The sequence below is a fragment of the Leptonychotes weddellii genome, chromosome 5 (assembly GCF_054177405.1).
Source record: "Leptonychotes weddellii isolate Sample4059 chromosome 5, ASM5417740v2, whole genome shotgun sequence".
Lineage (NCBI taxonomy): Eukaryota > Metazoa > Chordata > Mammalia > Carnivora > Phocidae > Leptonychotes > Leptonychotes weddellii.
The window spans coordinates 99900085-99915426 of NC_138373.1; the positions used below are offsets into that span (position 1 = coordinate 99900085).

The window sequence follows — 15342 nt, forward strand, 5'->3', positions numbered from 1 at the left end:
CCTTGAAGACCCCACTTGTCGCGGCCGCCCGGGTCCACTGAGCTCCCTGACCTCTTGTAGCTTTCTTTGGGCCAGGGCCAAGGGGGCTTCCACAGGGCTAAGTGCGGCGGGTTTTAAAGGTTTTAGAAAATAAACACAGAAGTGGCCTTCCGTCTCCGCCCACGTTTGGGGGGGCGCGGTGTAGAGAAATGGGCACTTTCCCTCCGGTGCGACCAAGATCTCTGGTTGGGGGAAGGAACTGGGAAGACGCTGCGGGGACACGCCGCACCTCCCTGGGAAAGTTCTATCCCTTTCCTAACTCAGGAGGCGGCATCGAGGACGGTGCCCAATCCGAAAAGAAGCACAGGAAAGAAGGCTTGGGGCCGACCTTCCGGCTGGAATGCAAAGATAAGGGTATTAAGCTTGGGGGAAAAAAAAAAAAATCCCGGAGCCAGACTTTTTTTTTTTTTTTTTTAGGGGGTTGGAGTGGGGGTGGGGGTGGAGGCAAATGTGTTCATGCCGGATAGGGACTGATCCTAGAAGGGGTACCTGCACGGGCGTTCTACATACCTCCGGTGAGACAGGCCCGCGCCGGACTCAAGCATGCTTTGGTCTAGCAGGCTAGGAAAGGTACAACCCAGGGTGGACACCCCGCCTACGACCTCCCCCGAAAAAAGCCCAGGTGGACAAATACAAGGTGGAGGGCTTGGGGTTGATGAGCTTTTCGATTAAAAATCCGTTTTTGATTAATTCCAAGATCAGTTTTAACGATGGGATTTGAATGAGCCAGATGGCCCATTTGTCCATCATATCTGGATTAAAAAAAATAAATTACTGCCCTGACAAGAGATAACTAAGTAAAGCAGAAGGGATAGGGAGACTGAAAAGCAGACCAAATTGAGAACACAGAAGCAGGGCACATAACTTGTAATATTACTTAAAAAATAAAACTGATGTTACAACAACCAACTCCCCCATCCTACCCCACCCCCACAAATATACTTGAACAACCTTGAATTTAGTGGGAGTTGGTCCCTACATTGTTCATGAATGGATTCATGTGCTAGCACAGATCTGTTAGGCCAGTGCCAAATTTAAATAGAACTGTGTGCATTGTTAATTTAGTCAGTCTGTTTGTGGAATCAATCTGGAATAGCACTGGTAAATCAAGATTTTTTTTTTCAGGTGAAAGCAGCTTGATTCAGGGTAGTTTCAGTTTCATGAAAAGTGGAATTTTATCCTAAGAAGAATGCAGCCTGCCATGTTCTAAGAAAGCTTCCTCACTGTGAGCTCCCAAGAGAGGCTGAGGCTGAAAGTTTCCAAAGTGAGGCCACACTTCCTGGGGTTCTCAAAAAGCCAGGGTCTCCAGGCCTTCATTTTTACAGTTAAAATGGTTAACACAGAGAAATGGAATTGAAATCACTCAGAGGAATGCTTTCTAACTGACTGACAAACAGGTTTTGGCAACGTTTTACTAAGGAACTAACATCCTATTCAAAGGAAACCATGCAGGCAGGAGAAAGTCCTGTACGTCCTAGGAAAGTAGTGTCAAAAGAAAAGGGACTCAAGCATGGACGCAGACTAAGTCCCTCTAGCTCTAGAGGCATCTTAGAAACGCGTGCAAAGATTACACAACAGAAATAAACCAAATGCACTCAAAATGCACACACACTTATCTATTTGAAGGCCTGATTTTTGAGATTCTGCCCATTTGGCAATAGGAAAGGAGTTTTGAAAGGGGTGGGTTTACTTGGCTTTGAGAAGAAAAAGCTAAGCATCTACCTTAATTTTGGGTGTAAGGTGTGACCTTATGTTGTGGAGGGAACTTTCTCTATATCCTTTCACCTCTCCTGCCAGATCCTCTCTTTCCATTAGAAAGGAAGTTCCACAAGGGCAGAAATGTTATGTCTTGGACACTGCTCTATTCTTAGCTTCTAGAACTCTGCTTGACACTTGCTTGGCATTAAGTAAATTTTTGATAAATAAACTGAGGAATGGGGAACTTATTCTAGGCCTATTTGAGCTGAGTCTGCTGGTTGATATTCCACTCTCTATACTTCAAAAAGCTTGTCAGAAAGACAGAAGAGAAGAGAGGGAAAGAGGAGCCCTGCGAACATGACTTGAGTCCTAGATCCAGTGGTACCTGAAGGCCACTGCCCACTTTTACTTCTTTTTTTTTCTTAAATTATTTTGAGTTGCATTCATGTCCCTGTGACTGCAAGAGTCCTAGTGCGTGTAATGATGGTGATAATAAATATGTATTGGGCTATTATGATGTGCTAGATACTGAGCTCTGTGTTTTACATGAATTATTTCATTTACTGCTCGCCATAACCCGGCAACATTATGTAATCCTGTAATCCAGATGGTAAACAACTGTGTTCCAAATTATTTGAAAATGGAATGGGATGAAATTAGCTTGAGGCTCCATTTGAAGGATTTAGATTAAACTGAAAAGAGATGTTTCTGACGGGGTGGCTCCAGGCTGGAATGGTTGCCAAGACAGATGGTTGAGTTGCCTTCTCAGGAGTTTAAAATAGGACAGATAGCTATTCTTCTGGTCTTTTCCACACGGCACAATCTTGGTATTTTTGACCATTCAAGGACTCCAGTGGATAGTAGCAAGTGGATTGATTCTGAATTGAGTGTGCTGAGGCAGGGGTGAACGTGTGAGAGTGTCTGGCTGGGTCTGCAAGTAACTCCCACTTGGGGGCAGGGATTTAGGTAGATGAAATCTCAGGGCTTTCTCCTGTTGTAATCAAAGACTTAAGGCCTCAGAGATATGAAACAAGAAATGGTTATAGCACTAGTTTATGATTCAGAGTCCTTTTTACTAAGAATAAACACTTAAATGGCACTTTATATCCTGGGAAGGGCTTGCCCATTCTGTGTCTCCTTAGACTCTAGCACCCATCCTGTGAGCAGGTGTAGTTGGGACACCAGCAGATAGCTAACATGGCCTCCTTTTTTCACCTGGGGACACATCCGGTGTTCATCAGGAACCGCCCCCTGGGGTCTCCAGCTCTGCGGGCACCTGACAGTTGCACACAGGAGCTTTCTGCCGAGGCCTCCTCCCTTTGGGGGCAGCACTGTGCAGACGGTTTTTACAGTGTGGCTGGAGCCTCTGCCCACCAGCTCTGGAAGTGTACTCCGCTCCTCTAACAGTCTGTTTTTCTTTTGGCCTCATCCAGTTGGTTTTTGTAAATTGACTAGGACTTGTAGTAGAATCTGATTTCTCACCCAGTACTATGTCACTGGCTGTATGGAGGTTCAGGCTCCAGCCCCGTGCTCTCTGAACTCCAGGGGGCGTGGGTCAACTGGTGGCTTGGTTCTCTGGAAGCTTCCTTGGCTGGAAATGCAGGCTAGTCAGTTACCCCCATGCCCTCTCCAGGGAGAGCCCAGAATGGGGGGCAACTCTTTGAGCAATTCTCACTCACTCATCTGTTCTATCTCCTGTCTTCAAGGACATAGCCTGCATAGGTTGTTTCTTTTTCTTTCTTTCTTTTTTTAGTTTAGTTGAGATGAAATTCACATAAACAAAACTCACCTTTTTTCACCTTTGAAGATCATCTGAAAGAGTATATACTTATTTCATAACGGTAGGTTTATAGAATTGTCTTCTCTTTCCTCATCTGCATTTTCTATTTTTTTTTACAATGTTTTTGTGATAAGAAAAAGCACAATGAGTACTTGCAGTTGTTTAAAGTTACCTGTGGCTAAGTCATGTGCATCAATGTTTCTGCTTTATTGTGAGTCCTATTTAATATTCAGGGACTCTAGTTTCAGAGAACAAAACCGTCCTCTGATTTCTCAGGTAGGAAGTGACTCTAATTTCCCCTGATTTGTTCTGTGTTAGTACTACAATCCTTTATTTGGCAAATATTTACTGAACATCTACTATGTGCCAGACACTATTCTTTGGTCTGAAAATTAGAGCCATACATAAAGGCTGCCATAGCCATGCAAGCCAAACTAGAATGAGAGGCATACTAGTCACTCATGTATTTCTTGTTGACTGATTGTCCACACCCCCAGATTTGAGGCTCAACAACCTTGGTTGGGGTCAACTCCCAAGAGCTGTGAATCCTTCACTCTCAGTGCATTCTTAGACCAGCCTTTGTGAAGGTGGCAGGAACCTCTGCCCCACACCTCCACGTGTCCATGCGTTTTTCTGTGAGAAAGAAAAACAAAAAGAACAACTAAAGCCCCTTTTTCTTAATCCTAAAAGTATGATGTGCTCATTGTAGAAAAATTAGAAATACAGAAAAGATGTAAAGAATCAGAGAATGCCATTCATAGTCTTACTGGTAAATTACAGTTCTGCTCAAAGAATAAATCCATTGTAGTGAGGAAGCTGAGATGTTGCAAAAGGATGGTTTGTCATAATTATGTAAATAGAAAAGAAATAAACAGTCTTTGTTTGCTTTTTTTTTTAATACTCTGAAATTCTCAGCCTTAGAAATGAAGTAAGCAGATGAAAATTTGCTTTGTAAAATTCAGTGTGTCAAAGCCATGCTCCTGGCATTATGGTTACCTCTTGCAATTTTGGTCATAAATGGTAGGTGCTCTAATTTCCGTTTTGCTCATTATTAGCCTGAAGGGAATCATCTAATTGAATTCCTAAATGCTATTACATCCCTCAAAACTGGGGCTAATTTTATCTCTGAAAAATATGGGTAATGTTTAACAAACCCAGTTTGGAGAATTATATGAAGTGTTCAGACTCCTGTTTTATGTTCTTTAAAAAATATGATTTCCTGTAGCAGTAATTAATTGGTCACTTTTCATAAAGGTAATATCTGAGTATTCAAAGAAATACCTGATTTGGAGCAATAAGTATTTGCTAGACAAAATTAACACAAAATAAAGTAAAATGGAATTGAGAGAAAAAAATAATAAACTTTCTCTTTCAGACAGCCGGCACTATTGCAAATACTCATTCAATTATTTTCAGCAAATACAGGCTCTCTGTGGTGGATGCTCCATGCATAATTTGCTCTGGAACTCTGACCTCTCAGTTTGTGATAGTGAAAAGCAATATTACATTCATATGGGGGAATGGACCTCTGGAAAGATCCAGGGGCAAGTCCAGAAGGACCTCTGGAAAGATCCAAGAAAGTGGGCTTGATAACAAGACCCAACATTCATTGCATTTTTACTACAATACACCAGACTTCTCATTTAATTCTTACGAGGGCCCTAAGAGATGGTCATTAACATCCCCATTGTCGAATAAGGGCAATGGGACTGAGTTGGTTTATGTAACTTGTCCAAGATTAGTGGTCGAACCAGATCTCTCACCCTGCTGTCTCACTCTGATCTCATGCTCTACCATTATCTCTAATGCTTCCCATTAGGGAGGAGAGGGGTCAGCCCTAATTTAAATTCCATTCAGCAGATATTGTTAGTCCTGGCCACACTCCCAGAGCCATCATATGGTGTTCTCCTCTAGGAATTTGTAGTGTTATTCGAAATAATTGTAGGATATAAGACAGTATATAATTCAATTTCAAATTGGACATAGCAAAGAGCCAGAATATTTGCAACAGAATAGGTATTTTGGGCATTGAAAATTCCAATACAAGCAGATTTTTAGATCTTCCTCATTTCTTGTTGACCAAATAGCTGACTCAACAAAGAGAATTGTAGCAAATAAAAGTATAACTTGGGAGAATCCACTTGAATGGTCAGGGATGACAATTATCTCTTAGAATTAAGCGACAATAATATGGCTTCTTTTATCCGTAACATTCATAATAGAGAATCATAAGCAAGGAAAGTAGATTCTCTCTCTTGGCACAGTTAAGAGTCGAAACATCCTCTAATCATATGCCAAATGGCAATGTGTTAAAGAAAAAAAAAAAGGTGATGTGGTAAAATAGAGCACTGAATAACGAAACAACTTTCTGGGTTGTGGTGGAAGAATTTCCATTTATTAACTGTATAATCTTGGGTAAGTGACCTGGTCTTTCAGGCTCAACCTCCTCATGTGTAAAATGGGAATACCGTGCGAGCATATGTACCGTTTGATTTCACAAGGTTGACAGAGATGAGCTGAGACCTGGAAAGTTGCTGTGGGAATGATAAAGCTGGAAACGGGTATCACACGGTGTCCCAATCCTGTGTTACTCATCCTTGCTGCCCTTGCGCCGTGGACGTGATCTGACACAGCACCGATGTTGAACAAATGTCCGTCGCACCTAATGGAACTGAAGCCAGGTTTATGTACAAAATAAACAGAGCTGGAGAGGTGCTTTGCCACAGTCGTGTTTGTACTAATTATGTGGCTCCCCTGGGCCTGGCTATACCAGAGTACAGTGGCTCCTCCAAATGAGGACCTGCTGTTGGCTCAGCCCCGCCTTACTCTCCCAGGCACTCCGCTGCAGAGTGAAAGGGGCTGCCAGTCTGCAGGCCTGGGCTTCTCAAAGCCCCTTGGGACTCGAAGCTGGCATGTTGTGGGGGAACATCCTGGGCGGAGACCTTTAGCTGGGAGCGATGATTGGCAACACCACGACACGCTGGAGACTACTCAAAGGAGTTTTGAACTACAGGGAGAAAGCAAACCAAAACAAAACAATGCTAACAGTCACTCTCTCCAGAGAGCAGTTTTGACATGTTGTGACTTGCATTGTGAGAGAAAGACGTGGGCGGAAACCAGGGAAGGTGTCCTTGGAAGCTGCTGTGTAGAAGAGGTCAGGGGCAAGTCTGAACAAGTTGCTGAAGGATGAGGCTGCTCGTTGACGTTTTCTCCTTTATGGAAACAGCAGGATGATGGAAAACATGCTGTTGTGGCTGCTGTCCACATTTATCTAGAAGTAGAAATTTTTCATTTACTCAATTATAGTTATTGAAACAGTTGGACATCTAAAATTCCTCTCTTCCGAATCCACTTTGCCAGGAAGGCCCTGAGGACCTTACCTCCATTTGCATTTACCCATTAAGTATCAACATATGTTTGTTTGTTTGTTTGTTTGTTTGGTATGTCTGGGGGGAAGCTGGATGGTGGACTCTCCAGAGAGGGCCACCTTCATAACATCCACATAGCCCACCTTGACAAGTTCAGAAACTTGGTATTTTTGATGGGCCAGAGTTAATTGTGAAGAATGTGAATGATTTATAATGTCCAACGAAAGGATACCTACCTGTGAATTTAAAGTAAAAGTCAAGTGGATCAGAACTTGATATGGGCCTTATCATAGTCTCTGCCTGCAAGAAAGCTTTGGGAAGCCAAGTTTATATTCATAGGTATGTTTGGTGAGTGTGAAATGATGGAGAAGAGTAGGTCGTTTGATGAATGTAATGTTTAGTGGGATCAAACTATTATAGCATGATAAATCCATTGCTGCAAAAGAGGTATGTCTGCCAATGAGACCACATATTCAGATTGGCTGCATATGGCACCGTCATCCCTGGGCAGAAGGTGCCAAGCAGCTAATCAGTGAACTTTTAAGTTACACAAGAAAAACGATGACATCATGATTCTGCCCCAATAAGAAAATTACTCTTTTTATTAAAGGCAATCTCTCCCTCTTTTTTTCATCACTACAATAACAGAGTACATTACACAAAGGCAGAACAACATCATAAATAAGGCTGAATAGTGGTCATACAGAAGAGAGGCGGATGAACAAGGAACCCAACTCTTAGCAGAAGGAGATATCGGAGGGGCGCCTGGGTGGTGCAGTCAGTTAAGCCTTCGACTCTTGGTTTCGGCTCAGGTTGTGATCTCAGGGTCATGAGATCAAGCCTGGCATCAGGCTCTGTGCTCAGCGTGGAGTCTGCCTAAGACCTCTCTGCCCCTGCCCTCCTGCACTCTCTCTCTATCTCTCAAATAAATAAATCTTTTAAAAAAGAATTTTAAAAAAAGGAAGGAAGAAGGAAGGAAGGAAGGGTGGGAGGGAAGGAGGGAGAGAGGGAAGGAGGGATATCAGAAAGCAGTGGAGCTACCTGGAGAGAAAAGCCAGTCTCCAGAACTAAGTCCTGAGAAGCAGCCATTTTGCAGAACTTCAATAAAACGTCATGATAAATATGTACCTTAAAAGTAAAATGAATAATTACATAAACAGAACTTGAGTTCTCTCCAGCCATTCTAATGAAAAAATAACAAGTTTCCGTAAGGGCAGTCACGAGACAAGAATCATGGAGCATGCACAGAAAATTAGCCAAACAAGGGCAATGTCACCCAAATCAAGGAACAGAACACCTACCAACACTCTAAAATTCCCATGTTCCCTTCTAGTCCCTAACCTCCCAATGGTAACCACTCTCCTGTCTTCCACCAACATGGATTAGTTCTGCTTGTTTTTATACTTTTTAGAAATGAAATATATACTCTTTGTGTCTGGCTCTGATTGCTCAACTTGCATTTGAGAGATTCATCCTTATTTTTACGTGTCATCCTAGATCATTTTCATAGCTATATAGTATTCCACTATGTGATTCTATCACAATTTACTGAATTATTGATGGACATCTGAATAATTTTCAATTTTTTCTATTTCAAGTACTGTTGCCATGAATATTCTAATACATGTCTTTTGGGTAGATACCTCAAAATGTACTTGCTTGGTCACAGGCAGTGCACATACTCAACCTGAGTCGTTAACTGCCAGTTTTCCAAAGTGGATGTACAAATTTATTCTCCCACGGGTATGGGAGAATTCCTATTCCTCCACATTCTCATCAGCACTCTTTACTTTCCATCTTTTTCCTCTTGACCATTTAGGGGGGTAGTTAGTGGCGTTCCACTGAGCTTTTAATTTGCATTTAGGTGAGGACTAATGAACTTGGGCAATTTTTTATAGGGTTATCATCCATTTACATACCCTCCTTTATGAGTCTTTGGCTCATTCTGCTATTGAGCTATCTTTTTCTTATTGATTCTTTATATATTCTGGATTTGTGGGGTTTTTTATCAAATATATTAGGTAAGTGTACATAAATATATATATTTAATATTTTATGCCACCCTGCGGGTTGCCATTTTGTTCACCTTGGTGAACAGAAGTTCTTAGTTTTAATATAGCCAAGATTATCACGTTTTTTCTTTTATGTTTCTTCTTTTGTATTTCCTATTTAGGAAAGCATTGCCTACTCCAAGATCAGAAAGATGTTTTCCTCCAAAAGCTTTATGGTTTTACTTTACAGTTTATTTCTCTGATCCATCTTGCTATGATCTGAGTTTGTGGTCCCCCAAAATTCCTATGTTGAAATCTTAACACCTAAGGTGATGGAATTAGGAGATGGGGCATTTGGGACATGATTAGTTCATCAGGGCAGAGCCCTCAGAATGGGATGAGGATACAGAGACATCTCTCATCACCTTCAGCCATGGGAAGACAGCAAAAAGATGCCATCTATGAATGAGAAAGCAGACCCTCACCAGTCACCAAAGTTCATTGTATTTTTGTTTTAGCAGCCCAAACAGACTGAGAGACACCTGGAGTTGATTCTTGTGTGTAATGTGAAGTAGAAGTCAATATACATTTTTTCCCCGTATGGATATTCAGTTGCCCCAACATGATTTTATTGAAAAGACCATTCTTTTCCCTACTGCCCTGTGTGGTCACTTTTGTCATAAATCGTGCAATCATGTATGGGTCATGAGATCATGTACATATGTGTGGGTCTGTTCCATTGGAAGGTTATCTGTTCTATCTGTTCCAGCACCGCACAGTTTTGATTACCATTTCTTTATTACTTACTAATTTTTAAAAAAATTTATTTATTTACTGAAGTAATCTCAACACCCGACGTGTGGCTCAAAGTCACATGCTCCTCCAACTAAGCCAGCCAAGAGCCCCAATTACCTTAGCTTTATAGTAATAGTTTCTGATATCTCATAATGTTAGTCCTTCATATTTGCTCTTCAGGCATGCCTTGGTTATTCTTGGCCTTTTGCATTTCCACATGAATTTTATTTTATTTATTTTTTTAGAGAGTGAAGGGGGCGGAGAGGGAGAGAGAGAATCTTAAAAGCAGTCTCCAAGCCCAGCATGGAGCACAAGGTGACCTGAGATCATGATCTGGGCCGAAATCAAGAGTGGGACGCTCCATATGAATTTTAAAATTGACTTATAAATTCCTGGGGAAAAAACCCACAGCTTGGATTTTGGTTGCAAGGGCATAGAAGTATGCATTAATTTGGAAAGAACTTACATTTTTACAATATTGAATCATCCATTCCGTAACAATATATATACGTCCATTTATTTGGCTCTCCTTTATTTTTTCTCAATAATATTTTATAATTTTCAGCTAGAGGTCTTGCATATTTTTAATTAGATTTATTCCTAGGCATTTGAGTTTGGGGATGCTATTGTAAATATTTTATGTTCTATTTGTTTATTGCCAGTATATATAAATATGACTCATGCCATAGTCAGCTTGGGCTGCTATAACAAAATACCATAAAGTGGATGGATTACAGACAACATTTATATCTCATAGTTCTAGAGGCTGGGAAGTCCAACATCAAGGTGCTGCCAGGTTTGGTGTCTGGGGAGGACCTTGTTCATTCATAGATAGTGGCTTTTCACCAAGTTCAACATGATGGAAGGAAGGGGTGGGGGCTCTCTCTGGAACATCTTTTATAAGGGCACTAATCCTGTTCATGAAAGCTCTGTTCTCATGACCTAATCGCCTCCCAAATACCCCGTCTCTTAATATCATCACCTTGGGGGTCAGGATTTGAAAATACAAATTTTGGAGGGGACACAAACATTCAATCTATAGCAATTAACTTTAGTATTTTGACTATATTCAGTGTCCTTCCTATATTCTTTCATTAATTCTAAGAGTTTGTCTAGAGATTCTTTAGAAATTTCCTATGTGCATGATCTTATTGTCTGGAAATGACAGTTTATTTCTTCCTTTTCAATCTCCATGACTTCTCTTTCTCTAGTCTTTTGCATGAGCTAGACCTCCAGTTACAGTGTTGAATAGAAGTGGTCACAGTGGCTATTCTAGACTCAGTCCGAATATTCGAGGAATGCTTTTAATATTCTACCATTGAGAATGATGTTTGATGTGGGTATTTTGTAGATCTTCTTTATCACATTAAGGAAGTTCTAATCTTAGTTGGCTAGAAGTTTCGTCACAAATGAATATTGAATTTATCAAATGTTTGTTCTGCATTTGAAATGATCATGTGATTTTATTCCTTTTTCTGTGAATATAGTAAACTAAGTTTATGATTTTTGAATGTTAAACCACACCTGCACACCTAGACTAAACTTCACTCAGTTTACTGCATCCCTGGATTTGATTTCCTAATACTTTGTTAAGAATTTTAAAATAATGTTTATGAGAAAGGTTTGCAAGTTTTTTTTTCTCCGAATGTCAGAGTTTCAAAGTCAAATCTCTGCTGTTCTCATTTTTTAAAAAGTCTGTGAAACTTTGATTTTGTTTCCACCTTCTTGAAGAATTATATAAGACAAGTGTTATTTTTCCTTGAGTGTTTGGAGGAATTCATTGATAAGCTCTCTGGGCCTGGGATTTTCTTGGGGGAAAGGTTTTTAAATTATAGGTTCAAGTTTTTCATACATCAGGATTATTCATATTTTTGATTTCTCCTTCTATCAGCTTTGGTACGTTGTGTTTTTCAAATAATTTGTCCATTTCATCCAAATTTTCAAATTTATCTGCAGGGTTGTTTTTAGAATACCTTTATTGTGCAATCTATAGTGATATCCTCTTTCTTACTTCTATTGTTGCTAATTTGTGTTTTGTCTACTTTTTAAATATCAGTCTTGTTAGGGTTTTGTCAGTTTTGCTAATCTTTTGGAAGAGCAAACTTTTGAGTTTGTTGATTTTCTCTATTATATGTTTGATTTTTATTCCCTTGGTTTCAGCTTTTATCTTTATCATTTATTTCCTTAGGTTTGGTTGCTGCTCTTTGTTCTAACTTTTTGATTGTTGATTTTTAGACTTTTTAGACCTTTATATATGCATTTAAGACTATATGTTTCCTTTTAAGAATCATTTTACCTTTTTCCCATAAGTTTTGAAAGGTATTTTTCATTTTTCAGTTTAAAATATTTTCTAATTTCTGTTTTTTCTTTATCTTATGGATTATTTCAACTGTATCATTTAATTTTTAGACAGTTGGGTTTTTTCCTATTTTTATTTTTGACCTCTAGCTTAATTCCATGGTGATCAGAGAAGATATTCTTCTTTTTTTAGTTTCAAATTTTTATTTAAATTCCAGTTAGTTGGGGCGCCTGGGCGGCTCAGCTGGTTAAGCCTCCAACTCTTGATTTTGGCTCAGGCCATGATCTCAGAGTCCTGGTATCAAGCCCTGCATCAGGCTCTGAACTCAGTGGAGAGTCTGCTTGAGATTCTCTCTCTCCCTCTGCCCCTCCCCCCACTCTCATGCTCTCTTGCTCAAATAAATAAATAAATCTTTAAAATAAAATAAAATGAATTCCAGTTAATTGACATATAGTGTAATATTAGTTTCAGGAGTAGAATTTAGTGATTTATCACTTACATATAATACTCTGTGCTCATCACAAGTTCCCCCCTTAATACCCACACCCATTTAGCCAATCCCCCACCCACCACCCTCCGTCAACCCTCAGTTTGTTCTCTATAGTTAAGAGTCTGTTTATGGTTTGCCTCCCTCTTTTTTCTTTCCCTTATGTTCATCTGTTTTTTTCTTAAATTCCACCTGTGAGTGAAATCATATGGTATTTGTCTTTCTCTGACTGACTTATTTCGCTTAGCATAATACACTCTAGCTACATCCCTGTTGTTGCAAATGCAAGATTTCATTCTTTTTAGTAGCTGAGTAATATTGCATTGTATATATACATACCACTTCTTCTTCATCCTTTCATCAGCTGATGGACATTTGGGCTCTTTCCATAATTTGGTGCTTGTTGATAATGCTGCTATAAACATCGGGGTGCATGTATCCCCTTGAATCAATATTTTTGTATCCTTTGGGTAACTACCTAGTAGTGCAATTGCTGGATCATAGGGTAGTTCTATTTTTAACTTTTTGAGGAACCTCCACACTGTTTTCCACAGTGGCTGCACCAGTTTGCATTCCCACCAACAGTGCAAGAGGGTTCCCCTTTCTCTACATCCTCACCAATATCTGTTGTTCCCTGTGTTATTAATTTTAGCCATTCTGACAGGTGTGAAGTGGTATCTCATTGTAGTTTTGATTTGTATTTCCCTGATGATGAGTGATGTTGAGCATCTTTCCATGTGTCTGTTGCCATCTGAATGTCTTCTTTGGAAAAATGTCTCTTCCTGTCTTCTGCCCATTTCTTAACTGGATTATTTGTTTTTTGGGTGTTGAGTTTGATAAATTCTCTATAGATTTTAGAAACTAACCCTTTATCAGATATGCTATTAGCAAATATCTTCTTCCATTCCAGTGGTTGACTTTTACTTTTGTTGATTGTTTCCTTAGCTGTGCAGAAGATTTTCATCTTAATGAAGTCCCAATAGTTCATTTTTACTTTTGTTTCCCTTGCCTCTGGAGACGTATCTAGTAAGAAGTTGCTAGGGCCGATGTTGAAGAGGTTGCTGCCTCTGTTCTCCTCTAGGATTTTGATGGTTTTCTCTCTCACATTTAGGTCTTTCATCTATTTTGAATTTATTTTTGTGTATGGTGTAAGAAAGTGGTCCAGTTTCATTCTTTTGCATGTGGCTGTCCAGTTTTCCCAACACCATTTGTTGGAGCGACTGTCTTTTTTCCATTGGATACTCTTTCCTGCTTTGTCAAAAATTAGTTGACCATGTAGTTGTGGGTCCATTTCTGGGTTTTCTATTCCATTCCACTGATCTATGTGTCTGTTTTTGCACCAAAACCATACTGTCTCGATGACTATAGATTTGAAATATAGCCTGAAGTCTGGAATTGTGATGCTTCCAGTTTTGTCTTTCTTTTTCAAGATTGCTTTGGCTATTCAGGGTCTTTTGTGGTTCCATACAAATTTTAGGGTTGTTTGTTTTAACTCTGTGAAAAATGCTGGTAATATTTTGATAGGGATTGCTTTAAATGTGGAGATTGCTTTGGGTAGTATAGACATTTTAGCAATATTTGTTTTTCCAATCCGTGAGCATGAAATGTTTTTCTATTTCTTTGTGTCCACTTCTTTCTTTCTTTTCTGAGTGTTTTATAGTTTTCAGAATATAGATCTTTCACCTCTTTGGTTAGGTTTATTCTCAGGTATCTTATGGTTTGTGGTGCAATTGTAAATAGGATTGATTCCTTGATTTCTCTTTCTGCTGCTTCATTATTGGTGTATAGAAATGCAACAGATTTCTGTATGTTAACTTTGCATCCTGCGATTTTACTGAATTCGTTTATCAGTTCTAGCAATTTTTTTGGTGGAGTCTTTCAGGTTTCCTACATAGAGTATCATGTTGTCTGCGAATAGTGAAAATTTCACTTCTTCCTTGCCAATTTGGATGCCTTTCATTTCTTTTTGTTGTCTGATTGCTGAGGGTAGGACTTCCACTACTATGTTAAATAACAGTGGTGAGAGTGGACATCTCTGTTTTGTTCCTGACCATGGAGGAAAAGCCCTCAGTTTTTCCTCATTGAGGATGATAATTAGCTGTGGGTCTTTTGTATATGGCGTTTATGATGTTGGGACATGTTCCCTCTATCCCTACTTTCTTGAGGGTTTTTATCAAGAAAGAATGCTACACTTTGTCAAATGCTTTTTCTGCATCTATCGAGAGGATCATATAGTTCTTATCCTTTCTTTTATTAATGTGGTATATCATGTTGATTGATTTGTGAATACCGAAACCTCACTTGCAGCCTAGGAATAAATCCCAGTTGATCATGGTGAATGATTATTTTAGTGTACTGTTGGATTCAATTTGCTAGTATATTGTTGAGAATTTTTACATCCATATTCACCAGGGATATTGGCCTGTAATTTTCTTTTTTAGTGGGGTCTTTTTCTGGTTTTAGAATCAGGGTAATGCTGGTCTCGTAGAATGAGTTTGGAAGTTTTCCTTCCATTTCTATTTTTTTGGAACAGTTTGAGAAGAGTAGGTATTAACTCTTCTTTAAATGTTTGGTAGAATTCCCATGGGAAGCCATCTGGTCCTGGATTTTTGTTTGTTGGGAGATTTCTGGTTACTGATTCAATTTCTTTGCTGGTTATTGGTTTGTTCAAGTTTTCTATTTCTTCCTGTTTCAGTTTTGTTAGTTGATGTTTCTTTTTTTTTTTTTTAAGGTTTTATTTATTTATTCATGAGAGACGGAGGCAGAGGAAGAAGCAGGCTCCCAAGGAGCAGGAAGCCCGATGCGGAACTCGATCCCAGGACCCTGGGATCATGACCTGAGCCAAAGGCAGATGCTTAACCATCAGGGCCACCCAGGCGCCCAGT

At 39.6% G+C, this 15342-nt stretch overlaps 1 long non-coding RNA gene across 2 annotated transcripts in view; it reads left to right on the forward strand.

Annotated features, from left to right (window-relative positions):
- The window catches only part of LOC145721778 (uncharacterized), a 58517-nt gene that overhangs the window by 705 nt on the left and 42470 nt on the right, over window positions 1-15342 (forward strand). The window lies entirely within an intron of this gene.